Consider the following 9887-nt stretch of genomic DNA (forward strand, 5'->3'; position numbering starts at 1 on the left):
GTAAAGAAAGTAACACAACCATCATATATATAATAAAAACGTATATTGTTGCGTTATACATATTTGCAAAAGAATATTACAATATGATGATATAAATGTTTAATAATAAATGTCCTTAGCGTTCCTTCTTCAAAAGCTGGTGGTTACCTGTTTTACTGATTCCCTGAGAAATACAAGTGGTTTCGAAAAAGTGTCAACAATTAAGTTGGTGAGTTCATAAGTGTTTTGTATTGAAAAGTATGTCCTTTTGGTAGAAAAATCGATGAACGTGGTTTTCAGAAAATCCAATATGTTCTATATATAGTTTGAAAAGTTCCCAAAATTTGGACTGCGTTAGTATTTTTCGTACTTGAATGATAAAGATAAACTTTGTGTTCCAAAATAATGTAAATATTGAATGCATATATGAATCTCGTAAATCAAACTTGTTTTTATACTTTCATGTGAGTTTTATAACCATACTAATGACACTGACTGCCTGTAGCAACATTCTTTAGGTGTTGTAGTGTTATGACAATTGTCACCCCAAACCTGCCGGTCTAACTGTAGCTAACAGTTTAGGTGCTGGGTTGTCAATCCCGTATAGATCTGTACACAAGTATGACGCTCTCCCTCCAAGAGATTATGGTATATAATACAGGACTTGAAATGCATACATAAGAGTACGTTGAAGTTTGAATACCTCACATTGCTTAGTATAAATAGATTTATGATAAGAAAGACTTTACTTCATTTGAAAGTATTTCGTTTTTCAAGATGTATATGTAAAAATGTATGAATAACTTGCTAACTATACCCATTATAGTTTTTCAGAAGGTATGTTCCATTTAGTGAAAATAACTTGATGATATACTAGCCCTTTATACGTAAAGATGTTTGTATCGATAATCAATAAGATAGATGTTACATTTATGTTTATAAAACGATACTTTTGCTTGTACTGTACTTGTATTTCCCCCCTAAAACATGAAAAGACTTGAAAGGTAAGGGTATGAACTCACTTGTTTGGTTTGAAAAGGGTGGGGCTAGAGTCGAGCAGAACTTCGACCGCGGAAAGCTGCGTCTTCGAGCTCTTCGGGGATCTCGGTAGCGTAGAATCTTCGTCGGGGGCTCGGGTACGGAAACCGAGGGCGTCGGGACAGCTTCTGGAGCTTGAAAGTATGTGTGAGTGATTGAGAGTTTAGTGAAGGTGTGCTAAAACCCATAGCTCATGCCTTCTATTTATAGTGCTGGAAAGTCGAGTATGCTGGGGGAGTACGCTGGGCGTACTTCGGTTACGCTGGGCGTAACTTTGCATCATGGCTTACGACACGAGTCTAGCTAGGCGTAGAGCTGCAGCCGATGGGACTCGACCCTGCTCCTAAGTACGCTGGGCGTACTCCTATATTACGCTGGGCGTAATCCCGGCTTCCGTCTTCTAAATTCCGTAACTTTCGCGTATGGGATCTGTTTTTCGCGTTCCTTATATCCACGCGTATGTGAGATTATGCTCTATAACTTTCATTTAGACTTTGTCGGCTAGTTTTGACTATATTTTTAATGATATGTTTTTAATAGGCCGAGACTGCTAAAGTTCGTTAAAAATTCATAGCTTCTTTATTCGACGTCGGTTTTCGTTTGTCTTTTTATCATTTTACTCCTATTGTGGAGGTCTTCAACTTTCGTTTAGGTTGCGATAGCAAAATAACGCTCGATCTTCAATTCGAGTTTTTAGCCCACTACTACTGTTACGAAACTTAGAAAATTCGTAACTTCTTCATACGAGGTCCAATTTGGGCGATCTTTTTATGTACGTTTACAGTTTAACGAACTCTACAACTTTTGTTTAGATACTTAAGGCTAAAATGCATTTTATTGTAATTTCACTTTTTACGTTAAATAATGTTTTAACGGTGTGCCGTAAATATTTGCGTGGTTATAATTTCTTCAATATAACTCGGTTTTGAATGTTCTTTATGTTTTTGGAAACCTTGGCACGATATCTAATATTTGATGCATCCCAATTTAGATATTTGAACACTTTATTTTTTAGGTTAATTTCGTTGATTCCAAATAGTTTTCGTTGTATTTGACTTTTGAGTGTTACATCGCTTTTGGAAAATATGGGGTTGTCACATCATCCCCCCGTTAGGGGAATTTCGTCCCAAAATTTAATCTAAGATAGAGTTTACAGGTTAGGAAAAAGATGCGGGTACTTTTGTTTCATCTGATCCTCGCGTTCCCAGGTGTATTCAGGTCCTCGCTTGGCGTTCCAGCGGACCTTTACAATAGGTATGCAGCTTTGTTTAGTCCTTTTTATTTCCCGATCCATGATCTCTACTAGTTCCTCTATGAAGTGGAGATTCTCATTTATTGCAATTTCGTCTAGAGGGATGACAATGGTCTCATCGGACAAGCACTTCTAAGTTTGTAAGCCACTAGACTGATCCTGGCAAGGATCTCGAATGGTCCGATGTATCTTGGGTTTAGTTTCCCACGCTTTTCGAAACATATTAACCCCTTCCAAGGAGAGACTTTTAGTAGGACTCGATCTCCAACCTGGAATTCCAAGGGTTTCCGTCTTTTATCCGCGTAACTCTTTTGTCTGTCCCTTTACGCTTTCAGACGTTCCCGGATCCGGACAATTTTATCTGTAGTTTCCCTTATGATTTCTGGTCTAATGAGTGTGTTGTCTGTTGCTTGTCCTTTTGCTAGTTGAGTGTCCCCCACTTCGGCCCAGCACAGAGGTGACCTGCATTTTCGGCTGTAGAGGGCTTCGAACGGGGCAGCCTTGATACTAGTGTGGTAGCTATTGTTGTACGAGAAATCGACCAAGGGTAGATGGGTATCCCATGCTTTGCCAAAATCGATTACGCAAACATATCTTCTAGGGTTTGTATGGTTCTCTCACTCTAGTCGTCGGTTTGTGGGTGATAAGCAGTACTCATGTCCAGTCTTGTTCCTAGAGATTTTTGTAGTGACTGCCAGAACCTTGAGGTGAATCTACTATCTCGGTCCGAGATAATGGATATGGGCACACCATGTAGTTGTACAATTTCTCTGAGGTATGTCCTAGTTAGCTTCTTCAATTTATCCGTCTCTTTGATCGGTAGGAAGTGTGGTGATTTAGTTAACCTGTCGACGATCACCCAGATAGTGTCGAGTCCGCTTGCCGTTCTGGGTAGTTTGGTTATGAAATCCATGGTTATACGTTCCCACTTCCATTCGGGTATTTCTGGTTGTTGCAACAATCCTGAGGGCTTTTGGTATTCTACCTTGACCTTAGCGCACGTCAGAAATTTACTCACGTAGGTAGCAATTTCGGCTTTCATGTTCAGCCACTAGTACAATTTCTTGAGGTCGTGATACATCTTATCGGAGCCGGGGTGTATGGAGTATCGTGTTTTATGGGCTTCGTTCATGACGACTTCTCTGAATCCGCCAAACTTCGGTGTCCAGATCCGATCCATGAAGTAATGAACTCCATCATTCTTGACCTCAAACTTCTTATCCATTCCCCTTAAGGCTTCCCCTGCCACATTTTCAGATGTTAAGGCTTCTATTTAGGCTTCCTTGATTTGCGTGGACAGGTGTGAATGGATTGTCATGGTTAAAGACTTCACTCTGCGGCTTGAGAATTCCTTCCTGCTGAGTGCATCGGCCACCACGTTAGCCTTTCTTGGATGATATCGAATCTCGCATTCATAATCATTTAGTAGTTCTACCCACTGTCTTTGTCTCATGTTGAGTTCTTTCTGTTTGAGGATATGTTGGAGGCTTTTATGGTCAGTGAAGATCGTACATTTTGTGCCGTAGAGATAGTGCCTCCATATCTTTAGAGCGAAGACGACTGCTCCTAGCTCAAGATTGTGCGTTGTGTAGTTCACTTCGTGCGTCTTTAGTTGCCTTGAGGCGTAGGCAATGACCTTCCCTCGTTGCATCAGGACACACCCGAGTCCTTGGTTTGATGCATCGAAATAGACCACGAAGTCCTCCGTTCCTTCTGGCAAGGTTAGGATGGGCGCACTACATAAGGCTCGCTTTAGCGTTTGAAACACGGTGTCTTGTTTTTTATCCCCAGTCGAAGGTCACACTCTTCTGAGTTAGGGTGATGAGTGGCTTGGCTATCTTGGAGAAATTTTGTATGAACCTCGGTAATACCGGGCGAGTCCCAAAAATTGTCGGATTTCTGTAGGGGTTCTTGGAGTCGTCCAACTCTCTATTTCCTTGATCTTAGAAGGATCCACGTGTATCCCCTCCTTTCTTACTACATGTCCTAGGAAATCCACTTCCCGGATCCAAAATTCGCAATTTGAAAATTTTGCGTAAGCTTCTCTGCCCTCAATGTTTCCAAAACTTGGCGGAGGTGTTGGCTGTGTTCTTCCTGGCTTCTTGAATAGATGAGTATATCATCTCTGAACACGATCACGAATTTATCCAGGAAGGGACGGCATACTCGGTTCATCAAGTCCATGAACACTACTAGAGCATTTGTCAACCCGAAGGGCATCACTACAAACTCGTAGTGACCATAGCGTGTTCGGAAGGCCGTTTTGGGGATGTCTCCTTCCAGCAATCGCAGTTGGTGATAACCAGATCTTAGATCGATCTTTAACAAGTAGCTTGCTCCCTGTAGTTGGTCGAACAAACCGTCTATGCGCGGTAGGGGATATCGGTTCTTGATCGTGAGTTTGTTCAGCTCCCGATAATCGATGCACATGCGAAAGGATCTGTCCTTCTTTTTCACGAATAGGACCGGTGCTCCCCATGGTGAGAAGCTTGGTCTGATGAAGCCCTTGCTCAGCAGCTCGTTTAATTGACTGGACGGTTCATGCATCTCGGCTGGGGCTAAACGGTAAGGCGACTTTGCTACTGGAGTAGCTCCGGGGATTAAGTCGATTCTGAAATCAACTTGGCGCTCTGGTGGAATTCATGGAAGATCTTCTGGGAAAATATCTGGGAAGTTGCAGACTTCCGGAATGTCTTTAATGTTCTTTGGTTCTTGTTTCTGGTCTACTACGTGGTCTAGAAAGGCATGGTATTCCTTGCGAATATATTTTTGTGCTTTAACACAGGAGATGATTTGTAAATTTGAACTAGGTTTGTCTCCATATATAACAAGAGTTTCGTTGTTGGGCAGGTTGAGACGAACGACCTTTTCGTGACAAAGAATATCGGCATGGTGAAGACTTAATCAGTCTATACCGATGATTACATCAAAACTTCTTATCGGGCATAAGGTTGATTTGAAATAATTGTTCGTTTAAGTTTAATGTGCACCCTACATACATATCGCTTGTGCTTTCCGTTTTACCGTTAGCCAATTCTACAGTGAATATTTTATTGAGTGGTTGGGGTCTTTGATTAAGTAGGTGTTTGAATTTATGACTCACAAAACTTCTCTCCGCACCGCAGTCAAAGAGTATGCATGCATAAATGTTGTCGAGGAGAGACGTACCTGTAACCACCGTTAGGTCGGCTATTGCTTCATTTTGACCTATTGCCAGCACTCTCCCAACACCGCCAACGTTCCTTGTCTTGGGGAAGTCCCTCTTGAAATGCCCAGTTTCTCCACACCCATAACATGCATGGCTTATCCCAGTACCAGGAACTTGAGTGACTGGTCGCGCTGGTGCCTTACAGAAACGGGCTGTATGCCCTTTCCTGTCGCAGTTCTTACAGTGCATCTCGCGGCAATTACTGTGGTGATGGTAGTTGCATTTGCTGCACTTTGGCAGGTTCCTCACATATTGTATTGTTGGTGCAGGGGTAGCAGGAGTTGTGGTGGGAGCAGTAGCAGCATGAACCGCAACAATTTGTTTCTTTGAAGGTTCTTGCGAAGTTTGCCCCTTTCTCTTGTTCCCGAATTTTTTCTTGCTGTTGTTGTTAGCATTGATATCGTTGTTGTTGTTCCCTTTGGTTGGTTCAACCATGATAGCCGTGACTCCTTGACAGACACCATGATCAACGAGAGATTGCGCCAGTTCCTTGGCGCTGTCGAAGGTCATGGGTTTGGAATCTAACACACTTCCTCGAAGTTGGGGTGATAGTCCCAGATGTACCTCTCCACCTTTTGGCTTTCCAGGATCAACATCACTGGGCAAAGTGTTATCAAATCACTGAATCTGTTGGTGTAGCCTGCGATGTCCGAGCCTACCATCGAAAGGCCCCACAATTCCTGTTCAAGCTTCTGAATCTCGCCTCTTGGGCAGTACTCTCGAAGGAGCATTCCTTTCAGGTTTTCCCAACCCATGGAGTTTTCCACCACTAGGGTTAGTGTCTTGACGTGGCCGTTCCACCATGTCTGGGCGCATTCAGAGAAAGTAAAAGCAACAAATTTTACTTTGCTTTCTTCAGGGCATGCACAAATTTCGAATACAGCTTCCGTTTTCTCTATCCATTGGGATAGAGCCAATACTCCCCCAGTCCCATAAAAGGGAATAGGTTTTCCGTTGGTGAAGTCTTTGTAAGTGCATACCCCTGAACGGCCTTGACCTTGACCATTTGTAAAGCTTTTTGTTCCTCCTCCCGACCCGTTGTTGCTCATTTGAGCCATCGCTGCGGTTACAGCGGCGGTTACCGCAGTTTGGAACATAGCAACATCCATAATTGGAGGAGGTGGTGGAGGTGGTGTTGGAGTTGAGTTTCTGCGTGTTGATCTACGAGGAGGCATGTTCTGGTAGAGAAAATAAGAATGAATACTATAAGTTTCTAATGTTTTGACAATCGTGTGCTAGAGGGTTAGTTGTATTTTGTAATTTGTTTTGAGTTTAGTTTATGGTTTCAAGGTAGGTATAGTAATTTAGTTAATCCTATAAGTTTCGAGAGGTATATTGTCACAACTAGAAATTTTGTGTCTTGTAATCACTACACTCAAGTAAAATGTAGAATCAAAAACTTAAGAGCATGTATGATGCTTACTCTATGACAACAAAATTTCAATCCAATACACCATACAAGTACTACAAATAGTCAACAAGCGATTGGAAACCCTAGAAGTTCTTGTTAGGTCCATTTTGGACTAGGACTTCCTTGTTGGATTCAATGGACCAATAAGCTTCCAATTTGACTATCAAGGGATTAGAACCTTTAAATGGGCTCTAATTGGACCCAATTCCATTTAATTCAATATTTTGGGCCATATTGGGCCTATAATGAAATAAATTATTTAAATGAACTATATTGGGCCATAATTAACCTAATTTAGCCTTAATTGGTCAAAAGAAAATCACATTTATAATTAATTGGGGGCCAAACATCACTTAACATAACCATGGAATGGGTTTAAGCATACAAGGCCCAATCCTCATCTTTTTCTCTCCATTCTCGGCCCAAGGCAAGCCCAAGAAGAAGAGTTGACTTTCCTATGCCACCTCATAATTGTCCATAGGTTTCCCATGCACCATCTCATGTTTTCATGCAAGTCAATTCAAGAGCCTCACTCCTCTCCTCTTTCTTCTTGCTCTCGTCCGAACACAACACACACACACTCACAAAAATTTATTCCACTCTCTCTAATATCTTGAAGAACATCTCCTCCCTCCTTCTTCAAAAATTTCGAGAATCAAGAGCTTTTCAAGGAGGCTTTTCCCACAAACACATCATCTAAGGTAAGTTGATGACTAATCCACGATCTAGCTACTTCATTTCATCAAAAATCTCTTCTAAATCTATTCCAACTTGTGATCATGCACCTTAGAAGTCACTAAACTCGAGATCTACCAAGGAGACTTGCTAGGATCGAAACTTTCCCCTTTTTCTCTCTTCAAAACCGAAACTACAACTCAAGGTGAGCTTCATACCCCCTATTTTTCGGTTTTTATAAGTTTTGTGGGGGGGGGGGGGGGAATACAAGCAAATGTGTAGATCTATGAGTATATGTATGCTTTGTATGATTTCTATGTTTATTTACATGTTCTTATGTGATTATGGTGTTGAAACTAGTAAAAAAGTCCTTAAAATCGAGATTTGCATTAGGATGTATGAAACAAGTGTTAAACATATTATTACACACAAATCATTTCTAGAAAAATAACCAAGTTGGTTAATATGAACTCCTTGGGCTAAAAATCCCATTTTTGAACTCAAAATGTTAAAAATATAAGCGTTAAACAATATTTTCCAACCACTATGTACAGACAGGGGCCAGACATAAAACAATATTTTCCAACCACTATGTACAGACAGGGGCCAGACATAAAACACCGGAGGGCAGGACAGACATAAAACAATATTTTCCAACCACTATGTACAGACAGGGGCCAGACATAAAACACCGGAGGGCAGGACCATTTTGGCATATAGCACTTCTGAAATCCAACAACCCTATGCGGCCCTTTAAACAAGATTCCCCGTACCGCGAGTAGTTAAAAAAAATATTATAACGACACTTATATAAGTTATAATAATAGCTCAAATATTTATTATAAGTTCATAATAACAATACTAATTTTAAATATAAGCTATATTAAAATAAGGTAAGCATAACTTACTTACAAGGGGGTTTTAGCTAGGAGTCGGGCTCTGCAGGGGCAGAACTTCGTCGCTGAATCTTTCTAAGAAAGATTCGTGCAGCGCTTCAGCGCTCACCTTACTATACTAAGCTACAGAAAGAGAAGTCGAATCACGAGGGACCGAAATGCTCGGGGGATAAGGAGAGAAAGACTCTTGAATCAAGAGAATGGTGCAAGAAATATGAGAGCCCAAGGCTCTTATTTATACTAATTGAATTTTCAAAAACTACCCTCCATAATTACTTAATGACATTTTAGTTATATAAACAACTAAACACCCCTCTATAATACTATTATAAATGGATTTAATGATATTTGTACTAAACTAATGTCGAAAGAACTCAACATTAGTCTTATAATGACCGCATCGTCGATACCTTTCTAATGATATATACATATGTATATATATGTGTACGTATACATGATTTATACTTTATTTTAATACGTAAATATGCTATTATAATTTGTAACTCGTTCATACGAACTCCGTTTTTGACGTTTTTTATATTCACGCGTAGGTGAAGACATACTCTACAACTTTCGTTTAGACTCCGTCGGCTAATTTTGACTTTATTTTTAAAGTTATATTTTTAACAAGCCGGGACAGGATTGGTCTGTTTAAAATCTCATAACTTCTTCATACGAAGTCAGATTTGGGCGTTCTTTTTATCGATGTTCTTAGTTTAACATATTCTACGACTTTCGTTTAGATCACTAAGGCTAAATCTCGCTCTATCGTAAATTCGCTATTCACACTTTCCGGTATCGTGCCGGTTCTGTCGTGAAACTTCGACGGGTCATAACTTCTTCGTTATAACTCGGATTTCGGCGTTCCTTATTTGCACGGAAACCTTGAGACATATTCTACAACTTTATGTAGAGATATCGGGATTATCTCACACTTTAATTTTGACGCTCATTTTTATTCTTTATTAATTATACATTTATAATTAAATAATAAACACATATAATTCACATAATACTCAAATATTTCATCTTTATTACTTCAAAAAAAGTTACAAGAGTTGACCTAGACTATTACATTGACAAAAATGCTTAGCCCTGAAACCTGGGCGTTACAATTCTCTCCCCCTTAGGATGATTCCGTCCCGGAATCATGCATCAGCAAACAGATGTGGATAGCGACTCATCATGTCATCCTCTGTTTCCCAAGTGAGATTCGGCCCATTCAAATGTTTCCATCGGACTAGCACCAAGTCGACCATCTTGCGTCGTAACTTCTTAGTCTTACGGTCAACAATTGCCTCAGGCTCTTCGATCAACCTTTTATTTTCATCCATCCTTAACTCTGAGATTGGAATTATGTCGGGAACATCTCCCGTGAATTTCCTTAAATAACACACATGGAAGGTGTTATGAATACCATTGAGTTCT

The sequence above is a fragment of the Lactuca sativa genome, chromosome 3, assembly GCF_002870075.4.
Source record: "Lactuca sativa cultivar Salinas chromosome 3, Lsat_Salinas_v11, whole genome shotgun sequence".
Lineage (NCBI taxonomy): Eukaryota > Viridiplantae > Streptophyta > Magnoliopsida > Asterales > Asteraceae > Lactuca > Lactuca sativa.